This window comes from Leucoraja erinacea, chromosome 30, assembly GCF_028641065.1.
Source record: "Leucoraja erinacea ecotype New England chromosome 30, Leri_hhj_1, whole genome shotgun sequence".
Classification (NCBI taxonomy): domain Eukaryota; kingdom Metazoa; phylum Chordata; class Chondrichthyes; order Rajiformes; family Rajidae; genus Leucoraja; species Leucoraja erinaceus.
The window spans coordinates 19,698,303-19,722,543 of record NC_073406.1 but is presented as its reverse complement, the minus strand read 5'-3'; the positions used below and the strand labels follow the sequence as shown (position 1 = coordinate 19,722,543).

Here is a 24,241-nt window from a genome sequence, read left to right as displayed (position 1 = left end):
GACTGCGTTCTATATGTAAGTTAGTGCAAGAGTATTTTGTACGCAGCGTTTTGAGCTGTGATGGTTGCAATTTGGTTCCATTTGTAGACTGTGGAAGTATTTATAACCAGCAGAAGTAAATGTATATTGTGCTTGTTATTTTCTACTTTTTGAAGTAGCCCCTCCTAATGTAATTGTCCTTATTGGCGAGTGTTTCACAATCTAGTTGATATGTCAGGGAATATGAGGGTTCACGTCCATAAGTTTATGTGAAGATATCTATTGTCATCTTGTAAGCACGTTTTTAATTATCTGTGATAGTTTGATTTGAGTGCACTGAGTAAATGAGAGTGTGTGATATAAGAAAAGGAAAATCTGAATGTTGGTTAGCGGCTGGACTTCTGCTATCTAAATGTGCATTGACGTGCACAGCAATTGAACTCCATTGGCAAATGTTTGTTCTTTTGGATTTTTAATGGCAAACACATGCTGATTTTGTGAAGTTCTGAAGACAGAAAAACCCCTGCTCATAATCTTGTTTAAGGTCAAACTTGTATGATGGTTTAATTGCCTATTGTCTATCAAATGTAGCAGTTTGTGCAGCAGGAAATATATGCTTTTTTTGGAGGGAAGGGGAAAATCAGCTTGAATTGATACGTCGAAAGGAAACATTTAGCAGGCACATTTCCTTTTGGCTTTCTGTGTTGGTAAGAGTTAATTTAATGATGCTAAAATCACAAAGAATACTTTTTATAGAATGTTTTCTTTGCCTTTTAAAAGTAATTGCATAATTTAGGGTAGATCCTTTTGTTTTAAAGAGGTCAAGCTACGAGACGGGGAGACTCCACTTTGTCTCAGCTGGAGTTTCCTTGAAACTATTTGAAATGCTGTAACTGACTCGGCAGTTATGTATATTGTTCATCAAGACTATCAAAAAAATGCATCAGCAATAATTGTAATTGTTTCCTAATTCGTTGAAGAATTCTGCTGAGTTCTTCAAGTGTTTGATGTAGTTTTGTGAAATTTAGGAAGGCGTCAAGCCATTGATGGAAAGCTTTCCACATATCCATTGAATATTTAAAATCTGTAGGGAGGAGGGTCTCGACCCAAAATGTCACCTATTCCTTTTCTCCAGAGATGCCATCTGACCCACTGAGTCACTCCAGCCTTTTTGTGTCTGTCTTTGAATATTTAAAAACTACTGGTTTACAAGTGATAATAAGAAATTATTGCAACTAAGAATTTAATTGTTCCGTTTTCGTACATGACAATTAAAAACACTGGACTCTCCCTTTTGACTGATCTTTTTAAAATGACTTTTGAATATTTAAAAAATCATTCACAGAAACAAATATTTTCTGTAATTTATAAACTTCTTTCCTTTGGTATGTCTACTTTCATGCTGCTTGACTTCATCTGGACTATGCTTGTCTCGTCTTTATTGCTTTATTGAAACTTGGACATATGAGCTTGCTGTTCCTATCAAATGAATTTGTTGGATATCAGCGGCCATCTCTTCGACGTCTACCCTAATCCCGAGCTGTGGTGGTCAATCATCCATATGATCATCACTTCTCATATCCTTACAATGCTCAACTGAGTGAGGCATCACTCTTCCTGTGTTCATTCAAAGCTTGTTGATTTCCTTGAATCTTTTTTTTTTATCAGTTTCAGCAGACTTCAGTGGGTTTTACAGACTGTGAGTTAAAATAGACCATAACTGTCTGATTTAAACAGTCACTAAACTAGTTACACTATTCTTGCTTATCTTTCATTCTCTAGAGCCACCCCACATAGCACAATGCCCACTGTTACACCAAAACAGTTCAAACAAAAGATGTTTTGATGCAAGAAAAGTAAAGTTTTATTGTTTCAGTTACAGAGACTGTTAAGTACCTAGGATATTCAGTTGAGGCTGTCAGCTCCCCTGGCTACATGCTTAGGCCTGTAGAATGCAGAGTGCTTTGCTTGTAACTGCACCCGTTGTCTCCTTTCATTATCTGTTAATGGTGCTCAACATGACAGGGCTGTGTGATAAATGGAAGCTGCAGTGAAACCCGGAGCTGGATTCTTTGTGTCTGAAAGTGGTGTTTCTGCTTGCTCTGGAGCAAGCCACAGAATCGTGTAGTCACTTTTAACAAGATATACTTCAAAGTGCATTTTAAATAATACGCTCAGAATCATTACATTGCAGCTTATTTAATAGAAAATTACAGTGCTTTTTTCAAAGCCTGAAATGACTTTCTAATAAACTGTCTGTTATTGGTCCCTACAGACGCAAAACTATAATAAAGGAAGGGACTTGCATTTAGCTCCTGTCACAACCTTGGGATGACCTACAGCCTTCACAGACAAATTTGAAACGTGGTCACTGTTGTGTTGTAAAGAATGCAGAAGCTAAAGCCTTGTCTCAACAGTGAGGTGTTGGATCAAATGTTCATTGACGATAGATATTGGCACCTAGAGATCGGACACCAGAATTCTATTCTCTTGTTATTTTCAGATGGGACCTTTCACATCCACGTCATAGGGTGGATTATTATTAAAAATATCCTAAGAATGCCACAGTCCCTCGGTGTACTGCACTGTAGTGATGGCTTGGACTTTGTAAGCGTCTCAACTGAGGTTTGAATGAACTCATGACCCGAAAGTCTTAAGATAAAGAGTGCCACCTTTCGGCCAAAGGCTGACACGTGATACTTATGAATGAATTTTGGCACATTTTACACTTGCATTAAGCCATTTTGGATTGTGGTGAGCAGACAATTGCTAACTAATTTTTGAATGGAATGTTTTAACTTGATTCATTATTTTAGAAGCTTCAGGTGAAAATAGCCAAATGTGCAATTTTTTAATGATGCAAGCTTTTATTTCTCTTTCAAGTCTGCTCAGAAAAGCAGAAGACGGCAGTGTTGTTGATACTTAGTCTGCTGAGCATTAAATAATTGGAAAAACATGTCCCATTTGAAATATAAATGTTGTACACCAGTAGTGATTGAGACTAGTTGAGTATAATTAAATACAGGTGTTAGATCAGGTATGGTGGACATTTATTTGTTGTAATGTTGACACGTGGTCATTTTGTATGGTTCAAATATTATGCATTCCACTCATAAAAATACATCGTCCATTCAAGAAAGCATTTTGAAATGGACAATTTGTCTTTTTTGTTATTAAAATCCTTCCGTTAAATAAGTTGCATTGTTTTATAGAATACTAATGAGTAATTTGAATTCAACTTTGGAATGCGGAATCATTTAAAAAAAAAAAAACGACTTTGTCACTTTTAAAGGAAAGGGTTAACAGTGTATTTGAATTTAAAAAAAAATTCTTGGCTGTTGTGTTGTGGTACCCTCCTTACAGCCAGCTACCTGAGAAAATCTCAAATCAGGTTTTTTAAATATAATGGTTCAAACAATGGGAAACAAAGTTAATTCATGCTAATATAGTCAAGTGGTTCTGTTTACTGATCTGGTGAAAGGTTATTTGAAAAACCCAACACAAACTATTTTGGAACATTACATCTTAACCTCTCTGGTGAGCATCAATCATAGTACTCAAGAATGAATGACTGCTTTCTTGTTACAACTACAAGTCCTAGCGTTCATTGCATCTTTCTTTTTTTTTCCCCATGTACTTCCATTGTTGATTAGAGAAATTGTCTTTGATTAATTCGCAGTTGAAAATGGCATGTCTGCTTCTGTGGTTTTGTGAGTTTGGGATTGATTTCAACTGTGACAGGTGTGGAGCACTTACAAAGCCACTTGGTTATGGAGCTTATTTTCAAGCGGTGTTTTTCCCATGAGGCGCCTCTTATTGAGTAGCTAATGTACAGTGTGTCTTCGCAGCAAGCCAGAGCAACGTGGTGTTCAATTTTTATTGATCTGTCATGCTTTCAGGGTGAGACGGTCATAACTGTTGATAAACCACCTTGTTTAAATTATTTTGTGTTTTAAATTATGCTCATAAAGCCTGTGTTTTTGAGACTATTTATATTATATCCTTATATCCTTATATTATATCCTTATTCAGCCTTAAATATGCTGAAACGTGGCCGGTGTCTGCTGCTTTGAATTGTCAAGAGACATTTGACAATTTCCCCCCCCCCTCGATCTGTGTACATTCATCTGAGCAGTGCATTAATATTCCACACAATAGCTATAGATCTGAGATGCAGATGACTCCGGGGATATTGTCTCTAATATCTTGCTTGCTGATGCATTTCTGGCTGACCATGCCATTAAGAACAGTCATCAATCACAATCTAGTTCTTTCTGTGCTTGACTCCAGTCCTGGTTTTTCCTGGTACTTGTTGTTGGAGGTTTGTTCTCCTTCACTGGTGTCTGGATAAAGAAGACTACGTCAGGCATGTGGAGTGTCTGCAGCACAGCTGAGCATGGAGTGTGAAAGAAACCACAATCTGCACTGACTCCGGTAACCATTCAGCTCTGATTTCCTTCGCTGTATATGTACAACGGTGTGCTCTTTTTAACTTGCCAGCTCTGTCCTGGCCAAGCTTGATTGAGAAGCAAAGCAGCAGGCCTCTTTGTTATCAAGTGCCTTCTCTCCATGGGCTGTGGCTGTTAACGGATACAGCAGCGCTGACATTGTTTAGCCTGGTTGTTGGATTAGGCCCAGGCCACGAAGAAGGTCCGCTGGGGTCAGCTGAACAGCTGCTAGAATTGCGGTAAAGTTGTTGCTGTCACCTCAAGGAATTTTGAAGATTAACAGATTGTACTGACTAGGTTGAGGGGAAGAGCTGGCATGGGAAAAAAATGAAAGCTGAAACAAAAACCATTTCCTCTCGGTTATCTCTTTTATCACTATTTTTCTCATGTTGCTGAACTTGTGTGGGAGTGTCTGGAAGTGGAATGTCTTTTATGTTTTTGTCTGGTAACTGTACAAAGTATGTGATTAGTTTTTTATCATGTATTTACACAATACCGTAAAGCCAGCAAGCACAGGTCGTGAAAATAGGACCTGCTTGACCTGTTTACGCATAAGGTTTGTTTTGTGGGGGAAATCAAAAAGCTTTATTGCCTTTGTCTCATTGCCATCTCCATGCTACTGTGTGCACATGTGTCTCCGATCACTGTGGAGCACAGCGTGCCTCGTCAGCCACCCCAGCAGTATTAATTATACACAAAGAGAAAATTATTAAGAAAATAGGAGACTGTTTTGTGTACACACAAAAAAAACACTTCTCGGGAACTGTTGATAGAAAAGCTTCCGAAACATAGAGTCCTTGAGTGATTGTTATACTTTGGCAATCGGCGCTTGGCAGACAGCTCCAGGAATGTCATTCGATCTGACTGCATGATAGAATTGGCTAGGATTACATTAGTGTTTTCTATGGCTGTTGAAAGTGATGCATCAGCGAGTGGTCTTCAGTAACACATTTTAACTATTTGGTATGTTTGTTTTAGTCGCTTTATGCATTAGGGTGTTTGCTTGAGTTTGTAGTATTTTTGGGTTTTGTCTCCGAGTGTTTCTGAGATTAAAGCAAGCAGGATGTTAACATACAGCTCACAGTTTCCTCTTATTTTTGTGTAATTCACGAGAATAAAATATCACAAGAAAACAATATCAAGTTCTTAATTACAGATGCAAAATGACTTTTTGTCTTGTGTTGCCTGAACTTACTGTAAAACATCCTGCATTGTTTATGTTTTTCCCCAGCTCGGTTTTGATGTGTTGGATTATGTGATGTTTACACCAGATTTGCTGTAATGCACAGGATGCAAGTATCAGAAAGATTGTGTAAATGTGACTCAAACTGATTTATAAGGCCGATGCCTAAAAACAACATATTACTTGGACCTATTCTTACCTTCAACGTTGGTTTTAACTTTTTAATTCATTGTATTGCCGATATTTGTGTGCAAACAAATTGTGAATTCTGAATTCAGTACACCAATTTGTTCTATACTTTTCGGAAAAAGAGCACTCGGTCATCAAGCAAAATTAAAAATTGCCTGTGCCAGTGTATTTTTTCAAAATTAAAGTATCCACACACACTATACGTAGTTTTTGGCATATTTTTTTTTAAAAAGCTGAGGAAAAACCATGCAGTAACTTGGGTTTCGACCACATGTTGCAAGTTTATCTAAGGAAGTTATTCAATGTTAAGTGAAAAATAAACTGCTGGAGCAATTTAGCAGGTCGGGCAGCATCTGTGGAGGGAAATAGATGATGATGTTTTAGGTCAGGACCCTTCTTCAACACTGTTCAATGTTAATCTTAATTTGTATCAGAATTCCATCGAGGAGGTGTGATTGATACCACAACGCAACAGCTTTAAAATGTGAGACCTTAAAAGCAGCTAAGGCTCCACGAATAAGACGTTCACAGAAGGAATACCCTGGACAAATGGCAAGCAATTCTTTTTCCGATTAAGTTTTAAATAAAGTAATTTGTGGACAGTTCCGTCTATGCATTCACTTTCTGAATTGGGGTCACGTAATGGTGTTGGTTAATACAAAAAAAATGATTTTTGTGATGGCATTCATAAGCCATTTTATTTTTGGTTTCTCAAACGTTAAACTTATGTTATTGCAAGTTTATAAGTTAATTCAAAGAACTTAGTCTAACTTATGTGCACCATTTTAATGTGTTAATTTCTATGGCCCATACCAATTTTAAATTTATTTAAGAAGGAACTGCAGATGCTGGAAAATCGAAGGTACACAGAAATGCTGGAGAAACTCAGCGGGTGCAGCAGCATCTATGGAGCGAAGGAAATAGGCAACGTTCGGGTCTGAAGAAGGGTTTTGGCCCGAAACGTTGCCTATTTCCTTCGCTCCATAGATGCTACTGCACCAGCTGAGTTTCTCCAGCATTTTTGTGTACCTCCAATTTTAAATTTAGTTGGGTTTTCGACCTGAGACATTAACTCTGTTTCTCTTTCCACGCATGCAGCCTGACCTGTTGATATCTCCAGCATTTTCTGTTTTTGCTTTCCATTAAACTGAGCCAAATAGAAATGATTTGTCTTCTAATGTCCACAACTTTCTTCCAGCACAGTTGCCCAAAATGCCACCTGTCCTGGATCATATTCATGGGGCATCAGGCCTGAAGTAAATTAAGCCCATTAGGTTGAATTGGCAGAAAATGCATCGAAGTGCTGATGATTTTGTATAACACTGAAATTAATCCAGGTTTCAAGTAATGTAAAACAGAACTGTGAATTTGAGCTAAAGGTCAAGTGTGTTGTATTTTCAGTTGATTTCAAAGCAACCTAAATTTGGAAATAAGGTAGAAAATGTTGGGGACACTCAGCAATTCAACAGTGGAGTGAGAAATGCCGTTAATGTTTTTGGGTTTATCAGAATTGAAAATTTTCTGATGAAACTCTTCCAGTTCTGATGAAAAGACATCGACCTGAAAATTTAACTCTTTGTTTTTCTCCAGATACAGTTTGACATGCTGCATGTTTTCAGCTTTTTCTGTTTTTATTTCGGATCAATAGTTTTTTATCTTAAATTCCTGAAGCTTCACTTAAATCTATTCCATTGAACCTTTTACCATGTTTTCTACTGAACTAAGCTGTGAGTAATGTGCACTGATATTTAGCATAATTTTTATTAAAGTTAATTTCCTGATTTGTGGTGCTGAATGAGCCCAGGGTAGCATTAATTCATGGTGTCACTAGTGTCAATATGCACACTTCTGCTTGTAGTTCTGTTAAAGCCCTTAATGTGAATTTCAACACTTCAAACATTCTCCTTCAAATCGTATCTCTAAGCCTTTGAACCCAAAGAAATCTGCTTTGAAAGTACACGTTTAGTGTTTTTTTTAAATACTTTTCTCTATGTAATTATGAAAAAGCATTAAATCATTATAAACAAGGAATATTCAGACCATAGGAATTGTGCAGTGTTTTAATATTCAACACCTGCAACTGAATTATTTAAAAATATATACAGATTTAAATACACATTAGAAAAAGTATTTGGAACCTTGGATAAAATGTTATTTTATTTTAAAGTTTATTTTTCCATTTGGTTTAGATTGTACTTTGTGACACTGCAAAAATGAATTCTTGTTGTGACTTCAATTATGACATTTAAGCTGTAGTAAGATAAAATTAACCAAGTGCAGTAGTGACATTTGGACACATGGTTGTTGAATGATTAAACTATATTTTTAAGGTAGACAAAATGCTGGAGTAACTCAGCGGGACAGGCAGCATCTCTGGAGAGAAGTAATGGGTGACATGGGCGGGACAGAGATAGAATGTAGTTGGACACAGTAAGACTGGTGGGAGAACTGGGAAGATGGAGGGTAAAGATGTCAATGTTCATACTGCTGGGATGTAAGCTACCCAAGCGAAATATGAGGTGCTGTTCCTCCAATTTGCACAGGGCCTCACTCTGACAATGGAGGAGGCCCAGGACAGAAAAGTCAGATTGGGAGTCGGAGGGGGAGTTAAAGTGCTGAGCAACCGGGAGATCAGGCGTTGAGTTGCCATCTATTTTGAGAATTGAAGCTATTCAATGGCAAATTTCAAACAAAGAATGACTTTTGTAAAATATAGCTGCATTAATTTTCTATGTATACGATGCCATAATTTTGACTAAGTTCACATGCTTTAAGGTAGTCACATATTGTGAACATTATCATATTTAAATGCATTTTGTGAATGCTACTGATTCGAACAACAGTCTTGATTGCTATAATCTCATCATGGAATATGACAAGTGTTTCTGATAATTTGAAGCTGTTTGAAACACTGCTGGTGGAGGGTCTTTGAAGTAGCCACTGTCTCACGTAGGATGTGCAGCAACATTCAGTAACAGCAAACGGATAATATCCCGACAATTGATTCAGAGATATGTGTGTTCTTCAGGACACTAGAATTAACAACTCTGCACATCTTTGTACAGAATATATTATATTCATTGAGAAATCAGACGGGGTGTTTTGGTTCAGTATATATCTTTAAATCTGCCTGTACTAGACAGTAAAACTAGGTTGTCTCAAGTCTTTGGCTTGGGATTTGATCCCACACGGTTCTGACTTGCATGTACTGCCCACAGGTGCGTTTCATCAGCTGCAGATAATATTAAACATAGTTTAAAATAAATAACAAATTAATGTATTATATTAAAATTGTTTAATATTTCATGACGATTATGTGTTGTGTACTGAGGTTGTCTAAAGAATACAAGCATGAAATTGATAAACTCTTTGAAAATAATTTAAACAACTGTGCTAGATCACTTCAATGGCTGACTTCAAAGTAAGATGGTCTTTAGAGATACAGCGCGGAAACAGGTCCTTTGGCCCGCTGAGTCCGTGCCGTCCAGCAACCGTCCTGTATACTACCACAGTCCTTCATGCTAGGTGCAATTTACAGTTTTACTGAAGCCAAGTAACCTATAAATTTGTACATCTTTGGAGTGTGGGAGAGCACCCGGAGAAAACCCATGCGATCACAGGGAGAACGTACAAATTCTGTACAGACAGCACCCGCAGTCAGGATTGAACTCGGGTCTCTGGTGATGTAAGGCAGCACTCTTATCACTATGTCACTGTGCCATGCAAGTGTTGTTCAAAAATGTGCACTATCAACAAAGGTAGTCAGAGAGTGAGTCTGGTTTGATTCTGCACAGCTAAATTTCACCAATTTGGCCACAATTATGGATGTTTTCTGTTGGTAGCACCCAGTTTGGAACTGGAACACATTTTGAGAAACAACCATTGATTTAATATTGGTCTGTCATTTTGACTCTAATGTGCAAGCTGGAACACCTGTTGGGACTTTGTTAGTAACGGCAGCATTTCAATTGAATCTGTGTTCTAGATTTTAACTAAATAGCTACGTTGGGACTTAGCCAAAGTCTAAGCACATCTGTTCTATAGAAAATGCTTCTTCAATAGCTCCTTATTGCCACTGGTTATTTCACCTACGCATGGAAAAAAATGGTTTTGAAATACGCTTTCAATTTACTGATGGCCGTTGATTGCTTCTTGATTTCTCATGAGGTACATGGTTTCTACTGATGACTGAAATGGTTTTAACAATCTGTGATTTTAGCAAATTGGACATTTGTGTTAAAGTAGGATTTTGTAATTCATTTGAAAATAATTTTGGACATTACAGATGAACTTGCATTGCCAAAAAGGGAAAACGTGTTTAAAGTACAGCTCACGTAGGTATTCGTATCACAAAGCCAGTGGTATGCAGTGTATCACGGTTTGAAGAGAGATTTCATGGGATTATGATTCACGGAGGGCTACTTGGATGTACTATCGAAGTGTTGTAGAATCAGATTCCATATTTATTCTTTCAAAGGGTAATTGGAAATGCACTTGATTTTATGGGGTTACTAGACCGTGTGGACCCGTTGGGCAATATTGCACCAAACTGCGCATGTGCGGCTGCCGCGTTCAAAGTTGTGCCGTTGACGGCTGAAATTAAGTTAAAGTTAATAAAGTGAATAGAGGACCCGTGGTGGTGTTTGTAAAGTAGAAGGAACTTACCCATGGAGCCGCTGGGTCCCCGTTGTGAGGCCAGGCAAGTACACGTGGGAAAAAAAAAGTGCTGATTAAATTAATTTAAAAAAAAATTAAAAAGTTGGGACCCCATTGTGACTTTCTTGTGACGTCGAACGCGGGGATGGTCAGCGCAAGTGGAAAAGTGCTTTTTGTAAAGTTTAAAATGGGAATAACATGTAAATATATACCTTCAAATTGAACAAAATTTGTTTCATTTACATCACAGGAAAATGGTGAGTGAGGTGGGCCGAAAATTGTAGAGCTATCATGTACCGATTTGGTGGGATTTTGGTCGGACGCACACTCACTCATTCACTCACTTACCCACACAGGCTCTCTCTAATGTATATTTACAAATGGGACCCAAACTGGTCCCTGTCACACAGGAGGCCTGGTCCCCCAACACAACTTGTTCCACCAACACAATATTCGACCACTCACCCATAGTCCCCAACTGCGCAGGGGCAGCTCATTTCCCCTTATGCACCCTCCCTCTTTTTAAACTTAAAATAAAATCCAATTGCATTTGCTGCTCGGACTCTGTGTCCTGGGATTTGCAACATTGTAACGGGCAGGGCCAACAATTGGATTTAGATTTTTTACAGTGAGAAGTCAAGTGAAGTTAAATGTGTAAAGTTTTAAATGTGAATAACTTGTAAATATATAACATCAATCTGAACAAAACTTGATACCACACACCACAGGACAATGGTGAGTAAGGTGGTCCAAAAATCGAAGGAAAGGTTTGACCAGGTTTCCCTACTGATGCCAAAGTAGGCGTTTGCATGGCTATGCTTCTGTGAACACTTACTGTGAACATGTTCTGTGTTCTGTGAACACTGTAACCATTTCGTCCAAGTATCATCCACAAATGAGCCTTTATAGTGACCATCAGAGGATAATCAGAACTGATGATGATTCATCCTTAATCCTTGTCCAGAAATGTGCATTTTCAGCAAGTGAGGCTGGAGAGTAACAAAGACCTGGTTGAAATACCCAGCTAAAATCCACAAACTTGGCAAAAATTTGGTTTTCAGCCTGGGTCCTTTCTTATCAGTATGAGATACCGACCGGATATAATTCTAAATTAACAAAACAACCGATAACCAAGTTTTTAATCTGTTCTTTTTAGCAGCAGTGATTAATAAAAGGTTCACTTTGTATGCTTGGAACAATGCAGGATTTTCAAACTTTACATTTTTCTTTATTGACAGTTTTGTAATTACAGCCATATGTTTTTTTATTCATGTTAGCTAACTGTTACTTAAATATTTAAAGATTAAACTGGCAGAGGTTTTTGTAGGATGTCTGTTTTTGAGTTCTAGTACATAAATGCTCGCCATAATATCTTTGTTACACTGGCAATTGGTACGGCTTTACCTTGCAGCAGCTGTCAGTCGTTACCACTACAATATAGTCTAAGATCTAAATTAGTAATAGATTGGCATCATGTAAAGATTGGTAGAATAGTTTAATAAATATATGGCTCTTATTAAATTAATTTAGAAGTAAATTCTAGCTTGGGAACTCTGGGAAAGGTATCTATTCGGACGTATCTAATATTTTTGTTTTGCTTTGCAATTATTTTAAATAGGCACTGAGGAAATGATTTCAGAAAGTGGAAAAAAAGATATAATACTATAAAAATGTAATTAGTCATGGAAATAATTAAAACAAAATGAAGCTATTTACATGTAGATGCACTTTCAAGTTATTACTGTTTTCTTCAATTCATTGTTGATTACCGTTGGTAAATGCAACTGCGTATTATGTAATGAATGGTTGTGTGGCTGTTGATTATGTTGGGGTTGGCCCCAGCGAGGATAGCAGGTGCATTTACGTTCAATGGTCAAAGTGACTTTTGCTACAAGATAATGCTCAGTGATAATCTTACTGTAAATTGTCAGAATGTTAAATCATGCACACTTGTGTCCATTTTGAAGTTGTCCCAAATTCCCAAAATTGAGACTCCCACCCCCCCCTGTATTTTGTACGCAAAATAAGCTAACTTTAAACTTGAGATTTTTCTGTTATTGTATGACTGATATGTTTAGAATATTGCACATATGACTGAATATGATAATATCTAGACAAGGATATATATAACATTGTAAAACAAATGGGTAAAATTGGACTGGTTAGTAATTATAAGGATTGCTTCATGAATCATGTTTCATTTCCTCTTTTTAACTGCAGGAACTCTTTCTTGTGGTGTTTGTAGAGGTGTAAGATATTTCAGGAATCTTACCTCTGGGTATTAGGGGGTTTACCTTGACTGGAGTAGAATTTGGCACATCATCTAGTCCAAATGGTGAATCATCTTTGTTTCAGAGCTATTATTCTGTTGTTTAGTGATCAAAATACATAAGCTGGTGTGGCTACATAACAGTTGTTCAGTCTTGTCCCATGTAATTATGTATTAGAGCTCTGGTGATACATTTTAATGTGTCAAACTGTCATTTCTTAAATATATTTTATTTTGTATTTACGTGCAGTCACTAATGAGGCCATTTCTATCTTGGCACTACATGTCCCTCCCCAGATATTCCTGTTTTAACACCTCAACCTTTTACATGGGGGAAAACTCAGGTTTGCAAAAACCTAATTTAATCTACTAGCTTTTCACCTCAATTCCTTACTGATACTGCTCAAGATGGATTGGGTGACTTTTAGCAATTCACAGTAGCTATTATTTAAGATATTAATAGTGGCCAATATAGTTAAACCTTTTCTAATCAGATGAAAGAGTTGCTAGATCATGCTCAGTAGTGTGATCTTCTTGGCTTATTCTTCCTTCCTAACATTCCTCCCCTTCACCTCCCTCACCCCAATAATGTTTGGGTTGCATGGCCGCTATTCAATGGATATATTTGATCGCCCATCGGAGAGATTGCCCTAAATTTAGTCGTACGTTCTGATTGATAATATTATTTGGCTTACATTTTTAACTATGTTAATTTTCTTTTAATTAGCTGATGGTAGCATCAGCTATCTTATTTTCAAAATATGATGTGTCATCATATTTCAACAAAAACACATGTAGCATAACTTAAATTTGTAACACCATCCTTTTGTCTTTGTAAGCTTGTTTTCATTTGCTTGGTTTATATTCGCTTTAATTTATTGTGTGAATTGTGTTTTTAAGAAATGGCAACATATTTGATGGAAATTTTAGCTTTGGACTGTTTTCACGTGAATATTTTGAGGAATACGGGCAATTTGTTTTTGTGGTCACATTGTTCGTCCTGGATTACATCTTTTTGTTACCTTGGAAAGGTGCTTTATGTTTTTTTAAATCAAAGGCTTCCCCCATGGGTAGTGATTGGCAATTCAGAATCTGTATACTGTAGAATGCATTTTGTATTTTCTTTCAAGTCACTTCAATAAAAGAGTGTATGTCTGAATTTTAAATTGCAGTTTTGGTTCTTAATGGGATCTATTAAATGAGATTTGTGGTTTTGGGTCAATGAATTTTCAATGAGCTGAGATTTTGGTATGCTCTTTTCTGATCGGCCACGGTTTATGAAATGCTTTATATTTGGGAAGAGAAGAAGAGATGGTTAGTGGGGATGTTTTAAGTAAAAATAATTTCCGCGATGATACCAACAGTTAATGTTGAATAGTCAGGATAATTTTCATTATAGATGTTTCGATTAGTTCATTGTTGCTAATTAGTGAACAAGTTGCATCTGAAACATGTTCTTTTGATGGGATTAGTAATTGAATGAATAGAAATCCTGAAATTTCAAGCTTTATTGAACTTTTTAATGGAATTCATTAAAAATGAGATGAAAAGCTACTCTGCCATTTCTGTACTTTACATACAGTAATATAGCTGCATAATTTATAACTAGATTATAGACCTCTTTGAAATGTGCGTAGTCTGGTGCTCTTGCTCATGAAGTGTCCTTTACTCCATTAAGATTAAAAAAGCAGATTTTCCCATTAAGAGAAATTTGTGATCTTTTCCAGTGTTTTAATGGACTGACAAGCCTGCCTGTCGACTGTAATGTTGCAGTCTTGTTTATAAAATTGTTGCCACAACTATATTTAACCCAGTGTGCGGTGATGTCCAGCTGATGAGAATTGGCCCACGTTTGTTCCAAGCAATAAATGATCAAAGTAGTGTGCCGTGAGGTATGTGAAAGTAAACCTCTTGCAAAATAACAAGTCAACCTTTATCCTTTTATTTTGTCCTTCCCAGGAATTTGCATAGTTGTTGCATGAATACATGGTAGCACTTCCTGTCTTGCTTTCACTTCATTGTTCTGCTGATTGCTGCACTGGTTTTTGTGTGAGACACTAAGTCAAATAGTTATGTGTACTCTTGTGTGACGCAAAATTTAGGGTGATTCTTCCATCTTGTCTGGCCAATATTTATCTTTCATCCAGCATCACTAAAACAGATTTTTCTGGTTATAAGCATTTTGCTGGATGAAAGGACACTGATGTGAGATGTTTTGTAGAAACAAAGAGCTGCAGACGCTGGTTAATATACGAAAGGACACAAACTGCAGGAGTAACTCAGCAAGTCAGGCAGCTTTTCTGGAGAACATGGATAGGTGATGTTTCTGGCCGAGACCCTTCTTCGGTCTGAAGAAGGGACCCGACCAGAAACTTCCCCTATCCATGTTCTCGAGTGATACTCTCTTAAATGCTGAGTTAAGGGCCTGTCCCACCAGCATGCGATTGCATGCGTCCAGCGCGACCAGACGTGGTCGCTTGAGGCATACGGCCATGCAGGGCCGGTCCCACTTCGAACCGCGGAGGCGTTTAGAGTTGTGCGGGGCGGGAAAATTCCACGCGCCAACAGCCTGTCGGCCTGCAGGCGCATTGAGGGCGTACGCAGCGTCTTGACGTCGTACGCAGCGTCTTGATGGCGTACGCCTAGCGTGTGGCGTTGCGCGATTACGTCACCGCCCAACGCCGTGCGACGTCCAAATTCAGTCGGCCCGCCTCCTGCGCAGCTGATTGGTGAGTATGATGTCGGGACCAGCCCTGCACAACCCCATACGCCTCTGCGGTTTCAAGTGGGACCGGCCCCGCGCGGCCGTACACCTCCAGCGACCACGTTTGGTCGCGCTAGACGCATGCAATCGCATGCTGGTGGGACAGGTCCTTTACTCCAGCACTTTGTTGGAGTAACTCAGCATTTGGGATGGGAGCGCTGTCTGAAATTCACACCCACGATGAACAGGAAGATATAATATATATATCCTTGTCTAGATATTATCATATTCAGTCATATGTGCAATATTCTAAACGTATCAGTCATACAATAACAGAAAAATCTCAAGTTTAAATTTAGCTTATTTTGCGTACAAAATACACGGGGGGGGGGGGGGGGATCCTCAATTTTGGGAATTTGGGACAACTTCAAAATGGATACAAGTTTGCATGATTTAACATTCTGACAGTGTACGGTAAGTCCTTTAGAGAGGGAGAGAAGGGGGAGGGGGAGAGGGGGAGAGAAGGGGAGGGTGGTGGGGGGAGAAGGAGTGGAGACACTTTTAAGAAGCCAGACAACGTTTAATAAAGTTTAGCGGGCAATTTACATTACCGGTCGATTTTCTTGGTCCTGAATACTCCAATGAGCCAATTAAAATGCCCGGTCAGCGAGGGAGATTGCCTATGGCTGCCCTCGACTGCCTATAACTACATAGCGACCCCACTCCACTGCACTATTAGTTCAAAAGAACCTTGCCGACAAATTTTTACTCGTGGAAAATGTTTCAACATGCTGAAAGATTTTCTGCTGGAACTTCCCTTGAGCATGAAGGAGATTCCAGTGACCTCATAGGACCTCCTGGGACCACGTGTCGACCATGCTGTGTGTTTGAGTCTAGGACAAACTCTTTTAAACTCGCAGATTAGGTCGCCGCAGTGGGACAGCCCCTCAAGGGGTTAGTTTCCATAACTTATCGGATCTATTAACTGCTGCATCAAGAAAAGGGCAGCAATTTGGATAAAGCTTTATCTCTGGACAGCTTGTGTATCTTGACAATTAAAGAATACCATTGATCTCTGTCAGTGTTTGGTTACTGCTTATCTGTTTTCTCAATGGGGAAAAAATAGAACATAAAAAAAGTACAGACACAAAGTGCTGGAGTAACTCAGCGGGTTAGGCAGCATCTCTGGAGAAAGGGAATAGGGGAACGTTTCAGGCCAAAACCTTTCTTCAGACTGTTTCTCCAACATTTTGTACCTGACCTGAGTTACTCCAGCATTCTCTGAAGAAGGGTCTCGACCCGAAACGTAACCCATTTCTTCTCTCCAGAGATGCTGCCTGACCCGCTGAGTTACTCCAGCATTTTGTGTCTACCTTACTCCGGCAATTTGTGTCTATCTTTGGTATAAACCAGCATCTGCAGTTCCTTCCCCCATAAAAATTACAGCACACTAACAAGCCCCTTATCCCACAATGTCCATGTCAAACATGATGTAAAGACAAACCTATCTCATCTGCCTGCACCTGATCCGTATTCCTCCATTTGATGCATAACAATGTGCATGTCTATAAATCACTTGAACACCACAATCGTATCTGCCTCCACCACCGCCCCAGGCAATGGGTTCCAGGCACTGATCACCCTCTGTGATCCGTGCCAAACACTACTTTTAAACTGACCCTCTCACATTAAAGCTATAAAAGTTTAGGATAATAGAAATTGATAACGGAAAAACAAAGAAAATTTAATTGCATTAAGCAGTTCTGACAAGTACAATACATTACAAAGTAGTGAGAAGGATTTTTAAAATATGTCATTATCAGTGATCACTGTGTTTAAGGAAAGTATAAAGCTGTGGACTGATTTGAATATATTTCCATTATCATCCTACTTGCAGTTATCTTGGTAATTCCGAATTGTGCCACATACTTTAATTTCCCACCAAATCATTTAATTCTGCACGTGGCTCCATTTAGCTGGGTTGCCCATTTGATATCATTGCAAATGATTTGTTTGAGATAATTGTCTCAATTTGCTGCCTTTTAGGTTCCTTCGCATCCCTGCTTCTTGTAGAAGCATGTTGAATAGTTTTTGTACTCTGTATGGTGAGGGAGTAAGCTTTCAACTCCATCTCAGTTCACTTCACATCCACAACATTGCTTGTTATCCATGCTCTGTTACTTTATGACATGCTTTAAATGCATCCTGTGTTCTTCTTGTCCAACACCAGTTCCTACTTGCCTATCATTCTTGTCTTCCCTAATCTCTTTTCCCTGCCTCAAGCACAGAGAATTCAAAATCCCCAAGCTCATCATTTAAACGCTTTCACAGCCTTGACGCTAGTTGCATCTGCATCCCTGTACATATTCTAAAGTTGCCTCCAGTGTGTATTCTTTTACTTTCGAGATGAACCAACATAGTGCATAGTGGGGGTGGGGCAAGGGGTAGCCAGTGGTGCGGGATGCACAGTAGAGGAAAAAGCAAAATGCAGTAAAACCTTCTGATAAATTGACCCCCTTGGGACTTCTGCTATAGTGGTCTGACAGATTTTCTGGAAGATTGGATGTTACTCTTATTTGTACCCAAATACCTTTCTACATGTTATGACTGTAACTTAATATATTTTCTGCTGCACTTAAACAGTATGAGAAATACACAGGCCAACTAGACCCTGGTTGGACTTAAACCAACCCATGTTCCAGGTGGAATTCGGTGGGTCATGCAACATCTGTGTTGGGAACTGGATAGACGACATTTCAACCTGAAATGTCGTCTGTCTACTTCACTCCGCAAATGCTGCTTATCTCGCCAAAATTCTCTAATAGTATGTTTTTTTTGCTCAGGATTCAAACATCTGCAGCCTCTTGTATCTCCAAATTCCTGATTCCTGGAGTTCCGGACTGGGGGAAGGAAAGGCCAGAACAAGTTATTGTTTCCCAGAGATGCTGCCTAACCTCCTGAGTTGCTCCAGCACTTTGTATAAACTTCAGTATAAACCAGCATCTGCAGTTCCTTCCTGCACAGAATAAACTGGACTGTACTCAGTCGGTCAGGTAGCATCTTTGGAGAAAACATTGTTAATATTCGCAGTTCATAATTTTCATCTGAACTGTTTTCATATAAATTATGGGAACTGGTCGATGCATGAGGGAAAGAAAGAACAAACAGAGGTCTCTGGAACACTGGAAAACAAGCGAGATGGGATGATATGCACGACAACATGAAGGTTAATGCATCTGGAAAACAAAGAAAAGATAGGTAAATAGGAGTGAAGGAATCATTATCTGTAGATTTGTTAAAATGATAAGTCTGGAGGGCTCAAGTTCCCTCTTAAAAGATGCAGTGTTGTTCCATGAGCATGTGTGGTTCTTCATTGTAACACTGCAGGAACGAGGGTATGTGGTATGTGTAATAGGTGTTGGTGCTATAAGAATTGTATCAAACTGCTCTGTGGTTTCGTGTTGAATTTACCGGAGATTTTGTCTGCCTCTGGGGTGAAAGCCACGGCAAGTAAATGATGCCCCTGTGAGTTTTTATTTGATGAAATACCTTAGCTATTTTGAAAATGTCCAGTAATTCAGAGATACTGAAAGATTGTATGAATGCTACTGCTTGATATAATAATGACATTTTTGTCCAATACCAGGAATGGAACACTGAATGCGAGGCAAAAATTATTATTTTCATTGTACCTGAACTTTATTGTACTTGTGGACATGACAATAGTCGGAATAGTTGTCCAGTCTAAGAAGGGCCCGCTGAGTTACTCCTGCACTTTGTGTGAATCTTCGGAGTATACCAGCATCTGCAATTCTTTTCTACGCAATATGACAGCTTAACTTGGCTTCACTTGATGAACTCTCAATTCAAAGAGCAGTTCATTCAATTGATTATGGCATTCGATTGAAGTCATAAATGGCGGAAAAGAAAAAAAGTTGCCTGTACCTTTAGAGTTCCAGAGATGTCATTTATCTAAAAAAGAATGAAATAAGTATTTACATTGTACATTCAGCTGGTTATGAAGGTAAACCAGAGCATAAAGAAAATGTGAAAACAGAAATTAGTGGAAAACTTATAGTTACAAAGCATTTATCATCAGTGGTCATTCACAAGCTTAGATAGTTTGCTGGATATCACATCCTGATGTGCTGATTGCAGATAATGTGCAACAGTTCCCAGTCGGGTGAACTGTGAGGTTCTGAAAGAACTAACAGGCCATCTCTGGAAAGCCACCCATCTAATTTTCCATAAGGTAATGGAAAGACAGAGAACGCTGTGAAAGTTGCCAAGTAACTTTTCAGCCATTTGAGCCTGTTCGCCTTTCACAAAACCTCATGACTGATGAACAGTCCTGTGCAAGTTTTGGGAGCATATGGACTTCAACACAACTCCCCATTACGGAAAGACTGCTGGCACCAAAAACATGAAAAAAGTAGGACAGTTGTAAATAGCCACAAGAGGACAATTGCATAATTCAATAGAGATGATAACGATTTGTTGCAGTCTATTTTTCCACATCTGAGAGATACTGAGACAGGGTCCAGTATAGCAACATTGCATTTTATTATGAAATTTTAAATATCTGAATTATTAACTATTATTTTTTCTAAGGCGAGTATTTTCATGTTCTCTCTCCAAAATGTTCAAACCTTGCTATTTCTACTTCTCTCCCAGCTTCTTACAGCCTCCTTGTATGTTTTCAACTACGGTTTCTCATCTTTGCTACATCAATTAGTATAGCTGTGTATCTTTCCGAAGAGGATCACCTTGAATAAAGTCATAAAAATGTTATGTGACTGCAAGGATTTACAGATTTGCTATGAGCTTTCATATCAGAAATGAAAGCTATTTTTAAAGTTTACACACAGAACTATAACTGATGATAGAAAGCACCATTTTGCTAAACAATGGAACAGAGTGAGTAATCGTCTTCCAAGAAGCTTCTGCCAGGTTTTCCTTGAAAACGTAAAGCCCCTCCTCTCCTCGCAACAGTTTTAATGTAAGTTGCAAGAAGCTCAAGAATCAACTCAATATTGTCTTCCCATTACGTGCTTCAGAAGTCATTAAATTCAGTCATGTTGAAAATAATAAATTATTCTTGAGCATGAGATCGCACGTGATCGGGCCAAATGGCCTACTCCTCTGATCTGATTATTGACTTCCACTCTACTTCCCTTCCTGATTTCCCACCTTTCTTTCTTCCTCAGCGTTGGAGTCATCCATATTTGACCAGAACAGCTTATGTAATTGTCTCTCAAATCAATAATACTTTGATGTCTCCCTCATTCTAATTTTCTCACTATTCTGAGCTGAAATCTATTCAGTCTGTTACTTTCTGTGAATAACTTATTAATTCAATAGACACTCCAAATATCATAACTTGTGTTGATTTGGGGTATTTATTATTTGTTCTGCATCTCTCAATGGATAGTGAGTGTATCTAAAAGCTCCTCATAGTGTGTCCTCTAATTATAAAACGTTTTCCAGTTCCAAGACACACTCAGCATTTCTCTCAGTTATCCTTACAAATGGAATGGGAAGACGCATTTTTGCTGCGACAACCCCTAGGGAGGAACCAATTTATTTTCAGTCAGTAAATTATACTTCTAATCTGGAAGCTCTTCATACATTGCTGGTGTGTGTTATCATCTTCCATCCAATCCGAGTTGAGATTGAATGATTTATAAAATGATTAAATATTAATTGTGTTTGCTTGTAGTTTATTTCACAAATTCGCAAGTCCAATTATGATTTCTTTTTTCACCTTGAGGTTGTCCCACAGTGTGTTCGGGCGCCCACAGTTCAAAGTCATTTGATACTCTTGATTGTGTATTGCCCTTGCGGCATGCTATGAGGTCAGCTACTCTGTGTAACGTAAACAGTCTATGTTTACTGTTGAAGTTCTTTCTTTTTCTGCTGGAACAGTCCAGCTTCCATCATTCAGGTTTGTTCTGCTTTGTTATTGTTTTTCAGATATATAGGCAAGTTGTTGATTTTGCAGTTTAAGCCTTCTAGTTGAGAATATTTTAAATTAAGTGGTTAATTTTGTCAATAAGTTACATTTATTATAAAGAATTATACACATATTGATTGAGCAATTATTTTACATTGAGTCAGATAACTAACTTGTTTCTGCGATTTAAAAATTGGGAAAAAATCTCGCTTTTTACTGGTACCCTAGCGGCATAAACATTGAATTCCCAATTTCCGGTAGCCCTTCTCAGCTCTCCCTCAGCCCTTGGGCTCCTCCTCTTCCTTTTTCCTTCCCCCCCTCCCCCCCCACCCAACATCAGCCTGAACAAGGGTTTTGGCCCAAAATGTTGCCTATTTCCTTTGCTCCATTGATGCTGCTGCACCCGCTGAGTTTCTCCAGCACTTTTGTCTAGCTTCGATTTTCCAGCATCTGCAGTTCCTTCTTAACCGCTTTTTACTGGGTCTGATTTCAAGATTCTCAAAATTAGTACTTGTTCGTGGAGACATTACTGTGTCTATTTTGGCATGTAATATTGAGGCTCTATAAGGCACTGGTAAGGCCGCATTTGGAATATTGTGAGTAATTTTGGGCACCATATCTGAGGAAGGATGTGCTGACTCTGGAGAGGGTCCAGAGGAGGTTTACAAGAATAATCCCAGGAATGAGTGGGTTAACCTAAGATGAGTGTTTGTCAGCACTAAGCATTTACTCACTGGAGTTAGAAGAATGAGGATGGGGACCTCATTGAAACATACAAAATAGTGAAAGGCTTAGATAGAGTGGATGTGTAGAGGATGTTTCCGTTAGTGGAAGACTCTAAGACTAGAGGTCATAGCCTCAGAATTAAAGGATGTTCGTTTAGGAAAGAGACGAGGAGAAATGTCTTTAGTCAGGGGGTGATGAATCTGTGGAATTATTTGCCACAGAGGGCTATGGAGGGCAAGTCAGTGGATATTTTTAAGGCAGAGATAGATAGATTCTTGATTAGTATGTGTGTCAGATTATGGGGAGAAGGCAAGAGAATGGGGTTAGGAGGGAGAGATAGATCAGCCATGATTGAATGGCACAATAGACTTAATGGGCCGAATGACCTAATTCTTCTCCTATTCCTTATGACCTTATTTCGCAATCAAATTTAAACTTCAGCATTCTAACTCCACGAGATATCATTTGGTTTATTATTTTATTTTGTACATGGCTATTTTTTTCCACCTGTTATATCTCTGTTATGGATCGTGGCTATTACGATGAAACTGTCTACTTACTTTAAGATGAGTTTTCCCAATGGTATTTGATACAGCTTAGCATTCAATGGTTTACTTTAAAGTTACATTTCTCAATGATTTAAGCCAATATAATTGATTTGACTGAGAAATGTCCATCTACGTTTGGAAAATACTGCCCAGTAGCAATAATTTGATCAAAAGGCATGTTTTGTTTTATTCCTCTGCTGCAAGACATTTCATTTGAAAAATATGAAGGAAAAAGTAGAAATTTAATTGTGGTCTCCAGAGAATTCTTGGACATTCTTCTATTTGTAAGAAGGTAAAAATGAACTGTTATCGTAACTACATTAGTGATCTTAAGAGTAAACGTATGCTACTGGTTTGATATCTATAAAGTGTGTTTTCCACTAGAAAAGCTTTATAAACTGGATGCTTAGAGTTAAGATTCAACTTGTTTAGTGGATTTGAGGCTACATTATATTGCCATTAAGTTGCACTCAACTTCTTTTAAGAGGATTTGTTTTTTAGTAGCTACATTATATTCTTGCCATCAAAGTTGCAAATACAATTCTGAAAATGAATCTTTCAAAGAAGAGCCATTTTGATGACGTTTGTGTTTTTTAGTAGCTACCAATAACCATATAATTTATACGGAACAGGCCATCTCGACCCTTCTAAAAGCCGAACACTAATCTCCCCTAGTCTCCTGCGCTCAGACCATAACCCTCCGCTCCTTCCTTCCCTCATTCCCTTCCATCCATATAAAAATTTATTTTTAAATGCAAAATCCACCACCTTCTGGAGCTCATTTCGCTACCTGTGAGTTCCCCCTCATGCTAAACTTCAAGAATTCTCATCTCATGTTTGTTTTGAACCTTCCCTTTGTGGGAAAAGCTTTTGCGCATCCCTCTATCATTTTAAAAAACCTCTATCAAGTCACCCCTTAACCTTCTGCGCTCCAAAGAATAAAGCCCTAACTTGTTCAACCTTTCTCTGTAACTTAGTTGCTGAAACCCAGGCAACATTCTAGTAAATGTTTGTCAAAATTTACTGATTTATTAGATTTTTAGAAATAGCTTATTTTCCTGAATTTAGTAATCATCTTGTACCTATTTTAGAAGACTTTGAGATATTTGGTGAAGGACCCTTAGCCTTTTCAAAATTATCAAAATAGTTCATTACTCTATTAGATATTTACATTTGCCTGTGAAATTCCAGGATATTGACATAAAATACCAGTTAAATATGAATATGGGAAAAGCCCATATGGGCAAGAACGGAACTCACTATCAAAACATGGAGGGGACAGGGGACACAATTTTTTGACGGCCACGAGCGCAGGTGCACACTCTCACACACGCACGCGAGGCTTCGGAGGCTCAATCCAGTGCTAAATGCAGCTCAACTGCCTGTCTCACCGGGTTAACTAACAGCCCTGTCTGGACTGACGGGCTACCAGCACTGCTTCTCCACGCTGGCCATATTTCCCGCAAGTCCAGGCAGGTTAACCTGGCGGGAATGTCGCCCCCCTCTCAAAACATGGGGGGGGGCGTGTCCCTTCTGGCCCCCCCCTGGGTTTTCCTCCCCTGCATATGGGGTAGGGAGAGGGGAAC

General features: G+C 38.6%; 1 protein-coding gene across 6 annotated transcripts in view; it reads left to right on the top strand.

Moving 5' to 3' along the window:
* rerea (arginine-glutamic acid dipeptide (RE) repeats a) overlaps nt 1-24,241 on the top strand; it is a 509,606-nt gene that overhangs the window by 62,376 nt on the left and 422,989 nt on the right. The window contains exon 1 of one of the 6 annotated variants that reach the window (XM_055659601.1): nt 4,115-4,413. The exons of the other annotated variants lie outside the window; for them this stretch is intronic. The gene's annotated coding sequence lies outside the window, so the exon portion shown is untranslated. Of the gene's footprint in view, nt 1-4,114; nt 4,414-24,241 lie in introns of those variants that run through there. 6 annotated transcript variants of the gene reach the window in all.